At 37.7% G+C, this 11,017-nt stretch overlaps 1 protein-coding gene across 1 annotated transcript in view; it reads left to right on the top strand.

Moving 5' to 3' along the window:
* The window catches only part of Ankrd28 (ankyrin repeat domain 28), a 159,809-nt gene that overhangs the window by 2,199 nt on the left and 146,593 nt on the right, over window positions 1-11,017 (top strand). The gene's annotated exons all lie outside the window — the stretch shown is intronic.

The raw sequence follows: 11,017 nt of genomic DNA, 5'->3' as shown, positions 1-11,017 counted from the left end.
CTTTTTTCTTTTTGCTTATGTGGTGCTGAGGAATCGAACCCAGGGCCTCTAGCATGCAAGGCAAGCGCTCTACCACTGAGCCATCTTCCCAGCCCGGTGATAATGATTTTTAAAACGTCACTTGTACACATGAGGATACTTGGACAAGTTAATGAGGTGACATGACTTGGGGAAAACATTAAGATGAATCTCTATACTACTTACTGGCCTGTCTAGTTTCTTTTTTCAAAGACTTTGAGATGAGTTTGTTTTGCCTAATTTAAAGAGAATTGCTGGTTTTAGAAGTTATCTTATATATTGACATTTTATTAGCTAGTAGAAGTGATGATAAAGATGAAATGGAATGCAAATATTCTTAACTTTTCCCATCTGCAGGAAAAGCAGTTCAGCTAGATGAATTACTTTATTTGGAGGAAAGGATGAGAAGATGTGGATAAGTATCCAGAATTTAAAAGCTGGCAGGTATTTGATATAGCTTCTAACTCAAAAGCCTTATATACATTTGTAATAGGAAATACTTTAATTTTTTTCTAGCGTTGCAAAAATATAGTTTAATACATACAATCCTCAAGTGAATAAGGGTTGACTGTGTTTAAGGCATTAGGAAGGTCCTCAGTGGTTTAAATATAAAATCAGTGTGTAAATAAAGCAATTTATTCTCATCCAGTCTATCTGAATAGGATATCATTCTCTCATTTTGTGCCAACACATAATTATGGAGATAATAATTACTGCATTACTTTCTGTGAAATGAAACTATTTTTAATTGCAAATACAATGAAAATAATTTGTTTCCTGTTAATAAAAGTAGACGTAAGAATTTTCTCCCTGAATGACTTCACCTTTGTTTATATAGCACAAATCTTTAAGAATTGTACATTTTTTCAACAAGTGTCACTGTGATTATTTTTTATATTTGTTAGTAAAATTATTCTCATTAATTATATTTGAATTTATCAGTAGTACACTCTAAAAAAATAAAGATAGAGGCCTGTTTAGGTTATAGATCACAAACTCCATGACTGCAAAGCTACTGACAACCAACACTTAGCTTCAGTGATTAGAAAACAATTAAGAGTGGTAAAGAAGAGTGAAGTCATTGGATCAGGTGTGTTAGTTGCAGCTCAGTTCTAACCATTGTTGATGTGTGGGTGTGCCTGTACATCCATCTTTTTTTTTTTTTTAAAGGCAGAAATTCAGATTGTTGCCAGGTGCAGTTAGCTCATGCCTATAATCCTAGCTATTCTGGAGGCTAAGATCTGAGGGTCGAGGTTCAAACCAGCCTGGCAGGAAACTCCAGGAGACTTTTATCTCCAATTAGCACCACATTCAGCTTTTTAGGTAGTTATCAGTCAAGTGGTAGAGTGGTAGCAAAAGCTCTAGGATAGCTCTAGGCCCTGAATTCTACAAAATGCGTATTTATGAATGTTGGCAAGTTAACAACTAGTGACAATGCTGAAACTCTGAAAAAGGGCTAGTAAGGATCTACCTTGTAACTGCTAAATTTTATCAGTTGAAAAAAGCAAACTAGAGCATAAGATTGCTTAATAAATTTTTTTTTCTGGTCCTCTGGACCTGGGCACTGTCAGCTCTTCAGCTCAAGGCTAGTGCTCTACCACTTGAGCCACAGTACTACTTCCTGCTTTTTCTGCTTTATGTGGTGCTGAGGAATCTAACCCAGGGCTTCATGTATGCAAGGCAAGTACTCTACCACTGAGCCACCTTCCCAGCCAATAATTTTTTTTTTTAGAAGATACAATAACTAAAGTAAAAAAAAAAAAACTGTATGTTTGCACCTGGAGATTGAATCCAGGACCTCATATATGGAAAGCATACACTCTAATGCTGATATGCACCCTCATCCGGGTAATAAGCTTTAGAATTGAAGATGAAATTCACTTTCTTACAAAGTACAATTCAGTGGTTTTTATTATATGTGTAAAACTACAATATTATTCCTACTTCCAGAACTTTTTCATTACTCCAGAAGGAAACTTTTGCTCATTTGCAGTCACTTTCCATTTTCCCTTATTCCCAGCTCATGTCAGCCACTAATTTACTTTTTTTTGTTTTTGCTGGTCCTGGGGCTTTAACTGTCCAGGCCAGTCAGGGCCTGGACACTGCCCCCGAGCCTCTTTGTGCACAAGGCTAGCACTACCACTTGAGTCACAGCACCACTTCTGGCTTCTTCTGAGTAGTTTATTGGAGATAAGAGTCTCATGCACTTGTCTGCCCAGGTTAGCTTTGAACCATGATCCTCAGATCTCAGCCTGCTGAGTAGCTAGGATTACAGGTGTGAGCCACTTGCTGTCAGCCCTAATCTACTCCTTTGTTTTAGTTTTTAAAACTATTTCAACATAACTGCTTACAGAAATACACTTATATCAATTAATACAATTTAAGTTTAACTTACCCTACACAATTTCAGCCAAAAAATTGGTACATGGTTTACAATTTTAAAAAAAATTGTGTTTTTTTTTTCAGCTACAAATGTATAAAAAGATCCATCAAATACTGCTAAAGAAAGCATCATGAACCTCGAGAAATACCTTTGGTTTGCCTCAGAAAAATAACAAGTATTGCACTGTAAAGTTTGTAAAATTGGTGCAATAAACTACAATGCCAGTTAACCAAGTTCAGTAACTACTGAATGTAGGAGGGAGTCTAGGTACACATAGGAACTGTAAGAGCTATCTGATTTAGTTAATATTGCAAGTACATTGTATATACAGACCAAGATTCAGATAGTTTCTTAAATCTGAATTAACACTATCAGCTAGCTCACTTCATCTGCTAAGAGGTGAACAAGGACACTATACACAATAGCTTTAAGTTTTTCTAACTTATGCAAGGAAGAAAATTATGTTTCTTCCTCAGTTACTAGTCCAGAATAATAGCATACTAAAGGCAAGTATTCTTTCCATTGTCAACATTCAATGGAATATGATGCAAGTTGAGGTCAACTTGGGTTTTAATTTTATCAGCACTCATATGTAAAACAGCCCCCAAAGTTAATGACCGCATAACTTTAGAAATGACTCTTAAAAAGTAAAATGGTCTCTCGTGGAAGACATCCAGCCATAGTTATGGGACGCCTTTTCCGACAACTTAGCCCCTTAGGAATTACACCTTAATTAAAAAAAATAGCCCCAGGTCTGGGAAGGTGGCTCAGTGGTAGAGCGCTTGCCTTGCATGCCTGAGGCCCTGGGTTTGATTCCTTAGCACCATATAAGCAAAAAGAAAAAAGCCAGAAGTGGCGCAGTGGCTCAAGTGGTAGAGCGCTAGCCTTGAGCTGAAAAGCTGAGGAACGGTGCCCAGGCCCAGAGTTCAGGCCCCACGACCCGACCCCCCCCCCAAAAAAAAAATAGCCCCAAGGTTAGAAGCAGCTCTGGAAAAAAACCACATAACTTAAAATATCTTGAAAAACAATGAATATAGTTAAAAATAATTGTGATATTTTCATAAGACTGTACCTAGGATTAAGTTTATAATCTAGTATTTCAAGTTTATCAGTCACTACTTACTATATAGGAATATACAAAATAACATGCTCTTGTTCTCTTCCTTTATCAAAAGGGAAAAAATTCTAGCTTCAATTTAGGACTAAGGGGAGACTAACAAGATTCAAACTGTTTCATGCAAGTATCACATATCAGATCTACTCTTTAATATATAAATTTGCCTATTCTGGATATTTCATATAAGCAAAATCATAAGACAGCTTTTTGTCTTCCTTAGCATAACTTTTTTTTAGTATATCCATCTTGTATCAAGAATCTGTTGGTCATCAACTTGATTATTTTTGGTGCTGGAGATCAGATCTAAGTCTCAAACTAGGCAAGTGTTACCTCTCAGCTACAGTCATAACTTTTTTTTTTGTCCTGGGGCTTGAACTCTGGGCCTGCATGCTGTATCTGAGCTCTTCAGCTCAAGGCTAGGGTTCTACCACTTGAGTCACAGTGCCACTTCTGGTTTTCTGGTGATTAGTTGGAGGTAAGAGTTCTCATAGAGTTTCCTGTTAGCTGGCTTTGATCCTCATGCCTGCAGGAGTGAGCCACCAGCACCTGGTTGCAGTCAGAACTTCTAAATCATGTTTAAGAGTTGTTTTAAAAAAATTGTTCAGGCTGGGTACATAAATGGCTCACACCTCTGTCTGATCTAAGGTATTTGGGAGGCAGGATCACGAGAATCAAGGCCAGCATGAGAATCAAGGCCAGCAGGGGCAAAAAGTTAGCAAGAATACATCTTGACAAAGATGAATGTAGTAGGTAGAATATGTCTGTCATCCAAGATACAAGGGAGGCATATGTAGGAGGATTGCTGTCCATAGCTAGCCTGAGCAAAAATTGAGGAACCTAGAGCAGGTTGAAGGTGGTTTATACCTGTAATTGTAGCTACTCAGGAGGCTGAGATCTGAGGATCAAGGTTTGAAGTCAGCTTGAAAAACATCTCCAATTAACCACCAAAAAGCTGGAAATGGAGTTCTGTCTCAAGTGTTAGAACTCTAGCCTTGAGCAGAAAAGCTCAGGGATAGCATCCAAGCCTTGAGTTTAGGCCCCAGGACCAGCCAAAAAAAATTTAAAAAATTTTTTGAGGAAGTAGGAAAAAATAAAGCAAAAAGGCCCAAGGGCATGTCTTGTGGTATAGAGTGCTTCTCTAGCAAGTGTAAGTATTACCTACAGGTTCATGCATGTAATCGTAGCAGTTCAGGAGACTGAATCCTCTATCAGAGAATTGAAGCTAACTTGGCAGAAAAGTCTAGGAGAAATTTCTTCTGCAAAATAACCAGCATAAAGCTGCCAGCTGAACAAGCGTGTTTAAACAGGCTCAGACCCTGAGTTCAAATTCCTCATACTGGGGGCTGGGAAGGTGGCTCAGTGGTAGAGTGCTTGCCTTGTACGCATGAAGCCCTGGGTTCGATTCCTCAGCATCACATAAAGCAGAGAAAGCCAGAAGTGGCGCTGTGGCTTAAGTGGTAGAGCACTAGCCTTGAGTTGAGGAGCTGAGGGACAGCACCCAGGCCCGGAGTTCAGGTCCCATAACCAACCAAAAAAAAAAAAAAATTCCTCATACTGGCAAAAAAAAGTCCATAAGATTTACTGAAACATAACATGAAAATGTAAATGTTAAATAATAAAAGAATGATTTAAAGTATGTATACCCAAGGGACTGGGAATGTGGCTTAGTAGTAGAGTGCTTTCGAAGCATGCATGAAGCTCTGGGTTCAATTCCTTAGTACCACATACACAGAAAAAGGAGGAAGTGGTAGAGTGCTACCCTTAAGCAAAGAACAAAGCTCTAGGACAGTGCCCAGGCCAAGAGTTCAAACCCCAGGACTGGCCAAGATAGATAGATAGAAAGATAGATAGATACACACACACCCTTTAATGTTAGTATGTCTGGAAAAACATGGTTTCTACATAATAAAAAAAAAGACAAACCTTCACATTCTTTATGCCATTTCACTTCCACTTGTAGTTTTAATATGTATAATATGGGATATTATTTCTATTTTCAGGATTTATTTTATAACAGAAGTTAAATTTTGTAGGAATACTAAAAGACAGTAGCTTTTATATTTACATTTTTATTTTCATTTGTATACAGTATGCAGTTTCCTTGAAATCTTACTTTTTCCCCCACTTAAAAATATTTTTTGAAAAGTAGTAATATAAATTACATGTTTATGGGGTATAGTATCTTATACATTTTATATACTTATATATCTTATACATTATACATTATGCAAAGGTCAGGTCAGAGTGGCTGGTATATTTATCACCTATCATTTCTTGGTGTTGGGAACATTAAAAAATTCTACTATTACTTGTAGAAATACACAGTTATATATTTTATTTTGCTGTGGAAAAGTACATGCAAGTAATTGTTAACTATAGTTATCCTATTACATAAAAAATTATTCCGTCTGTCCAGCTATATCCCTGGACCTACAACAATTCTCTCTTTGCCACTGGGAGCTACTGTTCTGCTCTACACTTGTATTTTTTAAGCTTTTACATACTAGTGAGAACATGCAATAATTGTTTTTCATTTGGATTCTTTTTGTGTAAGAGTCATCTTTGTGTGTCCCTGTTGAGGTTAATGGTGATTAGAGTGAGGGTCTTTGAATAGTGAAAAGTTCTTACTTGATCTTCCTACAAAAAAGTAGGGCATTGTTTGATCAAGGTAACCCTTGAGAAATTTTATGATTAGGGCTACAGAACACGAATATTGAAGGACAGTAATGTCCATATATTCATCAAATAATGCAATGTTAGATGTTCTGCTTTCTGTTTGACTAAATAGGACACAAGAATGGAGTACTTACCATCTATGTTACAAGGATAATATTACCTAGAGTACAATGTGATATACTTCTTCGCAGAAGTTGAAGGAAAACACATTACTTGAAAATATAACTGACATAAGTGCTTTCTGTGTTTCTTGATTTCTAGATACCTTGGATAATAAAAATTAGAATCTGATGAATTTGTTAGTGGATGAAGATAACATTTCAGAATTGGGAAATGATCAGATTATAGGTATAGGAAAACCCTTTAGCAAGGGAGAGGTATTTTAGGTCACTGGAGTTCTCAGTGCTACAAGCAAACAATTGTGTTTGAAAGAAGGGAAGCCAAGGATGTTAAGACAATGAGGACTTAGACTTGATTGGTGTGTAGAGTTGAAGAGGATGAGAGTTAGGTTAGATAAATTAATTGTGATCACTTTATAAAGTGCTTGCAATACTAGGTTCAGATTTTGGGGGTGGAAAGTAATGGGTAGATTTTCTTAAAATAGAGTCAGCGAGAGAGAGAGAGAGAGAGAGAGAGAGAGAGAGAGTGTGTGTGTGTGTGTGTGTGTGTGTGTACTTTGATCCTCAGAAGGGCCCATGACACTGAAAATTGAAATAACCACTACAAGTTTTAGAAGGATAGATACAAAAAGGCAAAGAAGAGCATTCAATACCAGTTAGGTACCTGCTGCTGTAATTCAGAAAATTTATAACATTTTTTTTGTGTAAGTAGAACATCAAATACTAAGCAGAAATTGGATATTTTTGCATGCATTTATGTTCACTTTGTTAGCATACATTGGTTGTATAAGGGTTTCATTGCAGCATTTCCAAGTACATTGTATCCTGATCAGACTCACCCAATCTCGCTCTTCTTTAAAAAAAAGTTTTATTTTGGGGTTGGGAAGGTGGCTCCGTGGTAGAGTGCTTACCTCATATGTATGAGACCCTGGGGTTCAATTCCTTAGCACCACAGAAACAGAAAAGGCTGGAAGAAGCACTGTAGCTCAAGTGGTAGAGCACTAGCCTTGAGCTGAAGAGCTGAGAGACAGCACCCAGGCCCATGTTCTTTGTCACTCTATGACCAAAAAAATAAAAAGTTTTATCTTCCTGTTTCCGTATATGTATGCAGTATATTTTTATTAGTATATAATAATTGGATGAAAAAATGGGTATATTGTGACAATTTTTTTCACACGTGCATCTAACATATTATCCCATTGATCCACCCATTACCCTTTCCTGCCCCTATCTCCAAGGACTCTTTTCAACTCCTCCCTCCTTTTGTGTCTTTATGTTTAAAGCTGGATGCCACATAGAGAAAATGTGCTATTTTGATGTCTAAGTCTGGTTTATTTTGCTTAACATGATGATTTCCATTCTGCAAATAATATTTCCTCCTCCTTTTTTCTTTTTTGCTTGGTTGTGGGGCATGAACTCTGGGCCTAGGTGCCGTCCCTCAGCTTTTCAGCTCAAGGCTAGCGCTTTACACAGCGCCACTTTTGGCTTTTTCTGCTTTCTGCTTTATGTGGTGCTCAGGAATCGAACCCAGGGCCTCATGCATGTAAGGCAAGCACTCCACCACTGAGCCACCTTCCCAGCCCCCATCTTCCTCCTTTATGGCCATGTAGTTAACACTTTGCTCTGTATATGTCCCACTTTTTCTTCATTCGTCTGTTGTTAGACACCTAGACCTCTTGTATGAGTTGACTGTTGGGGTTAATTAATTCTTCAAAAACCATGGGTCTGAATGTATGTGTTCTATATGCTCCATTTCATTCAAGTATATTCCTAGAAATGGTTTAGCTGGATTATATGCTATTTCTAATTTTAGGTGTTGCTTTTGTTGTTTTGTTGTTGTTTTGTTTTGCTTTTTGTTACTGGTCTAGGGCTTGAGCTCAGAACTTTGTTGCAGTCTCTTGAGTTTTTTGTTCAAGGCTAGTGCTCTGACACTTGAGACAGAGCTTCATTTTTGTCTTTTTGGTGGCTGAGTCTCAAGGACTTTCTGCTTGGGCTATCTTCTATCCTCAATCCTCAGATCTCAATCTCCTGGGTAGATAGGATTACTGGTGCGACCCACAGATGCCCAGCTCTAATTTTAGTTTTTCAAAGAACTTCCATATGGATTTCCATAGTGGTTAGACTAATACACATTCCCACAAAGAGTACATAAAAAATTCTCTTTCTGCTGCATCCTTACCAGCATTATTTGTGTTTGTTTGTACTGGGACCTCAGTGCAGGACCTAGAACTCTGAATGGGTTTTGTCTTCTATTACTTGAGCCATGCTTCTAGTCCAGCTTTTTTGCTGGTTAATTAAAGATAAGAGTCTCATAGACTTTCTAGCTTTGAACTTAGACCCTCAGATCTCAGAGTCTTCTGAGTACCTAGGATTACAGGTGTGAGTCACTGCCATTTGGTTCATTTTTTATTGAGATGGAATCTCCATGTAGTTTAAGTTTGCATTTTTTTGATGACTAAAAATTTGCATGTTTTTCATCTAATGGCCATTAATACTTTTGGGGGGAGTGTCAGTTGTGGGGCTTAAACTCTGGAGCTTTTTTTGTTGTTGTTGTTGCTCATGGGACTTGAACTCTAGGCTTGGGCGCTGTCCCTCAGCTCTTCAGCTCAAGGCTAGCACTCTACCACTTGAGCCACAGCACCACTTCCAGTTTTCTGGTGGTTTATTGGAGATCAGAGTCTCAAGGACTTTCCTGCCCGGGCTGGCTTTGAACCGCAATCTTCAGATCTCAGCCTCCTGAGTTGCTAGGATTACAAGCATAAGCCACTGGCACCTGGCCTGTTCCTGAGGATTTTTTGCTCAAGGCTAGTGCTCCACTACTTTGAGCTATAGCTCCACTTTTGGGTTTTGCATGGTTAATTGGAATTGAGTCTCCCAGGGCTTTTCTGCTTTGGCTGGCTTCAAACCTCCATCAGAACTCAAACTCCTGAGTAGCTAGGATTACAGGTGTGAGCCACAAGTGCCTGGCCATTAGTACTTCTTGCAAGAATTATCTGTTGTTTATTTGCCTATTATTGACTGAAAATTTTTGTGTTTAATTTTAAAAATTAAATATTTTAGGTAATGCTTGTCAGATGAATAACTGGCAAACATTTTCTCTCATTCTTGTAGTCTCTCTTTATTAGTTTCTTTGGCTGTGCAGAAACTTTTATTTGATGCAGTCTTCTCTGTCAACTCTTGTTATTTCCTGAGCTACTATTCAGAAAATCATTTACTATAGCTATATCCCGAAGTGTTTTTCTGTCTTGTAGTCACAAAGTTTTAGCTTGTATTTTAAGGTCCTTGATCACTTAGGAATTGATTTTTGTGCAGGGTCAGAGATCAGACCAGTTTCAGTCTTCTTCATACCCAACTTTCCCAGCACCATTTGTTAGAGACAATCTTTTCTACTTTGTATGCTTCTTATACCTTTATTAATAACCAGATGGTGGTAGTTGCATGAATTTATTTCTGGGTCCTCTATTCTGTTTCATTAGTCTGTGTGTCTATTTTTGTGTTGGTATCATACAGTTTTTCTTACTATTGTTCTGTAGTATAATTTGAAATCAGTGTTGTGATACCACCAGTATTGCTCTTTTTGGTCAGGATTGCTCTGGAAGTTCAGGATCTTTTTGTGTTTCCATATGAATATGAGGATTGTTTTTCCTAGTTCTATAAAGAATATTGAAATTTTGATGGGGATTGCATTGAATCTGTAGGTGGCTTTCAGCAATATGGCCATTTTCACAATATTCTGCTGATCCATGAATGTGGGAGGTGTTTCTTTTAATGTCTTAGGCAGTTTTTTCTTTGTTCAGTGTCATAATTTTTATTGTAGAGATTTTTTCATCTCGTTAGTTATGAATGCAGTTTAGTATAATAGTCTTGGTTGTTGTTAGCCTTTATTATGCTTACATAAGATAGAGCCTTTATTATGCTTAGATAAAATCTTTCCATTCCTAGTTTCAATAGAGTATTTATTATGAAGAGATGTTAAATTTTGTCAAATGCTTTTTTTATTGAGATGGTCATGTGTATTTTTTGGGTACGTGTATGTTTCATTATGTCCATTTGTTTGGTATACTGAGTATTCCTAAAATGAAACTGACTTGATCATGGTATATAGTTTTATAATATTTGTTTAATTTGGTTTACAAGTTTTTGAGGATCTTTGTGTCTGTGTTCATCAAGGAGCTTGGTCTGTAGTTTTTGGGGGGTTTTAAGTGTGTGCCAGCATTGGGCTTGGTCTCAGGATTTGTAGCTCAGCTTTTAGCTCAAGACTTGAACTAGACCACTGCAGCCACACCTCCAGTCTGACATTTTGCTGGTTAATTGGAGATAGAATCCAAACTTCCTGCCAATCGGGATCCTCTACTGATTTCTGATTAGCTAGAATTATAAGGCTTGAGCCACTGGCACTGGCTTGAGCCACTGGCACTGGCTTAGTTTCTTTCTGTGTCTTTATCCAGTTTTGGTATCAGAATAATAATGGTTGCATAGAGTGAGTTTGGAGTATCCTTCCCTTTGATTTGATGTACTACTATGATGAACATTGCTGTTCTTTAAAGGTCTAGTAGAATTTGGTAATGAAACCATCCAGTTCTGAGTATTTCTTGTTGGGAGATTTTTTTTTTTTTTTGTCGGTCGTGGGGCTTGAACTCTGGGCCTGGGCGCTGTCCCTCAGCTCTTCAGTTCAAGGCGAGCGCTCTACCACTTGAGCTACAG

This window comes from Dipodomys ordii, unplaced genomic scaffold (assembly GCF_000151885.1).
Source record: "Dipodomys ordii isolate 6190 unplaced genomic scaffold, Dord_2.0 Scaffold60, whole genome shotgun sequence".
Classification (NCBI taxonomy): domain Eukaryota; kingdom Metazoa; phylum Chordata; class Mammalia; order Rodentia; family Heteromyidae; genus Dipodomys; species Dipodomys ordii.
This window is presented reverse-complemented; position numbering and strand designations above follow the sequence as displayed.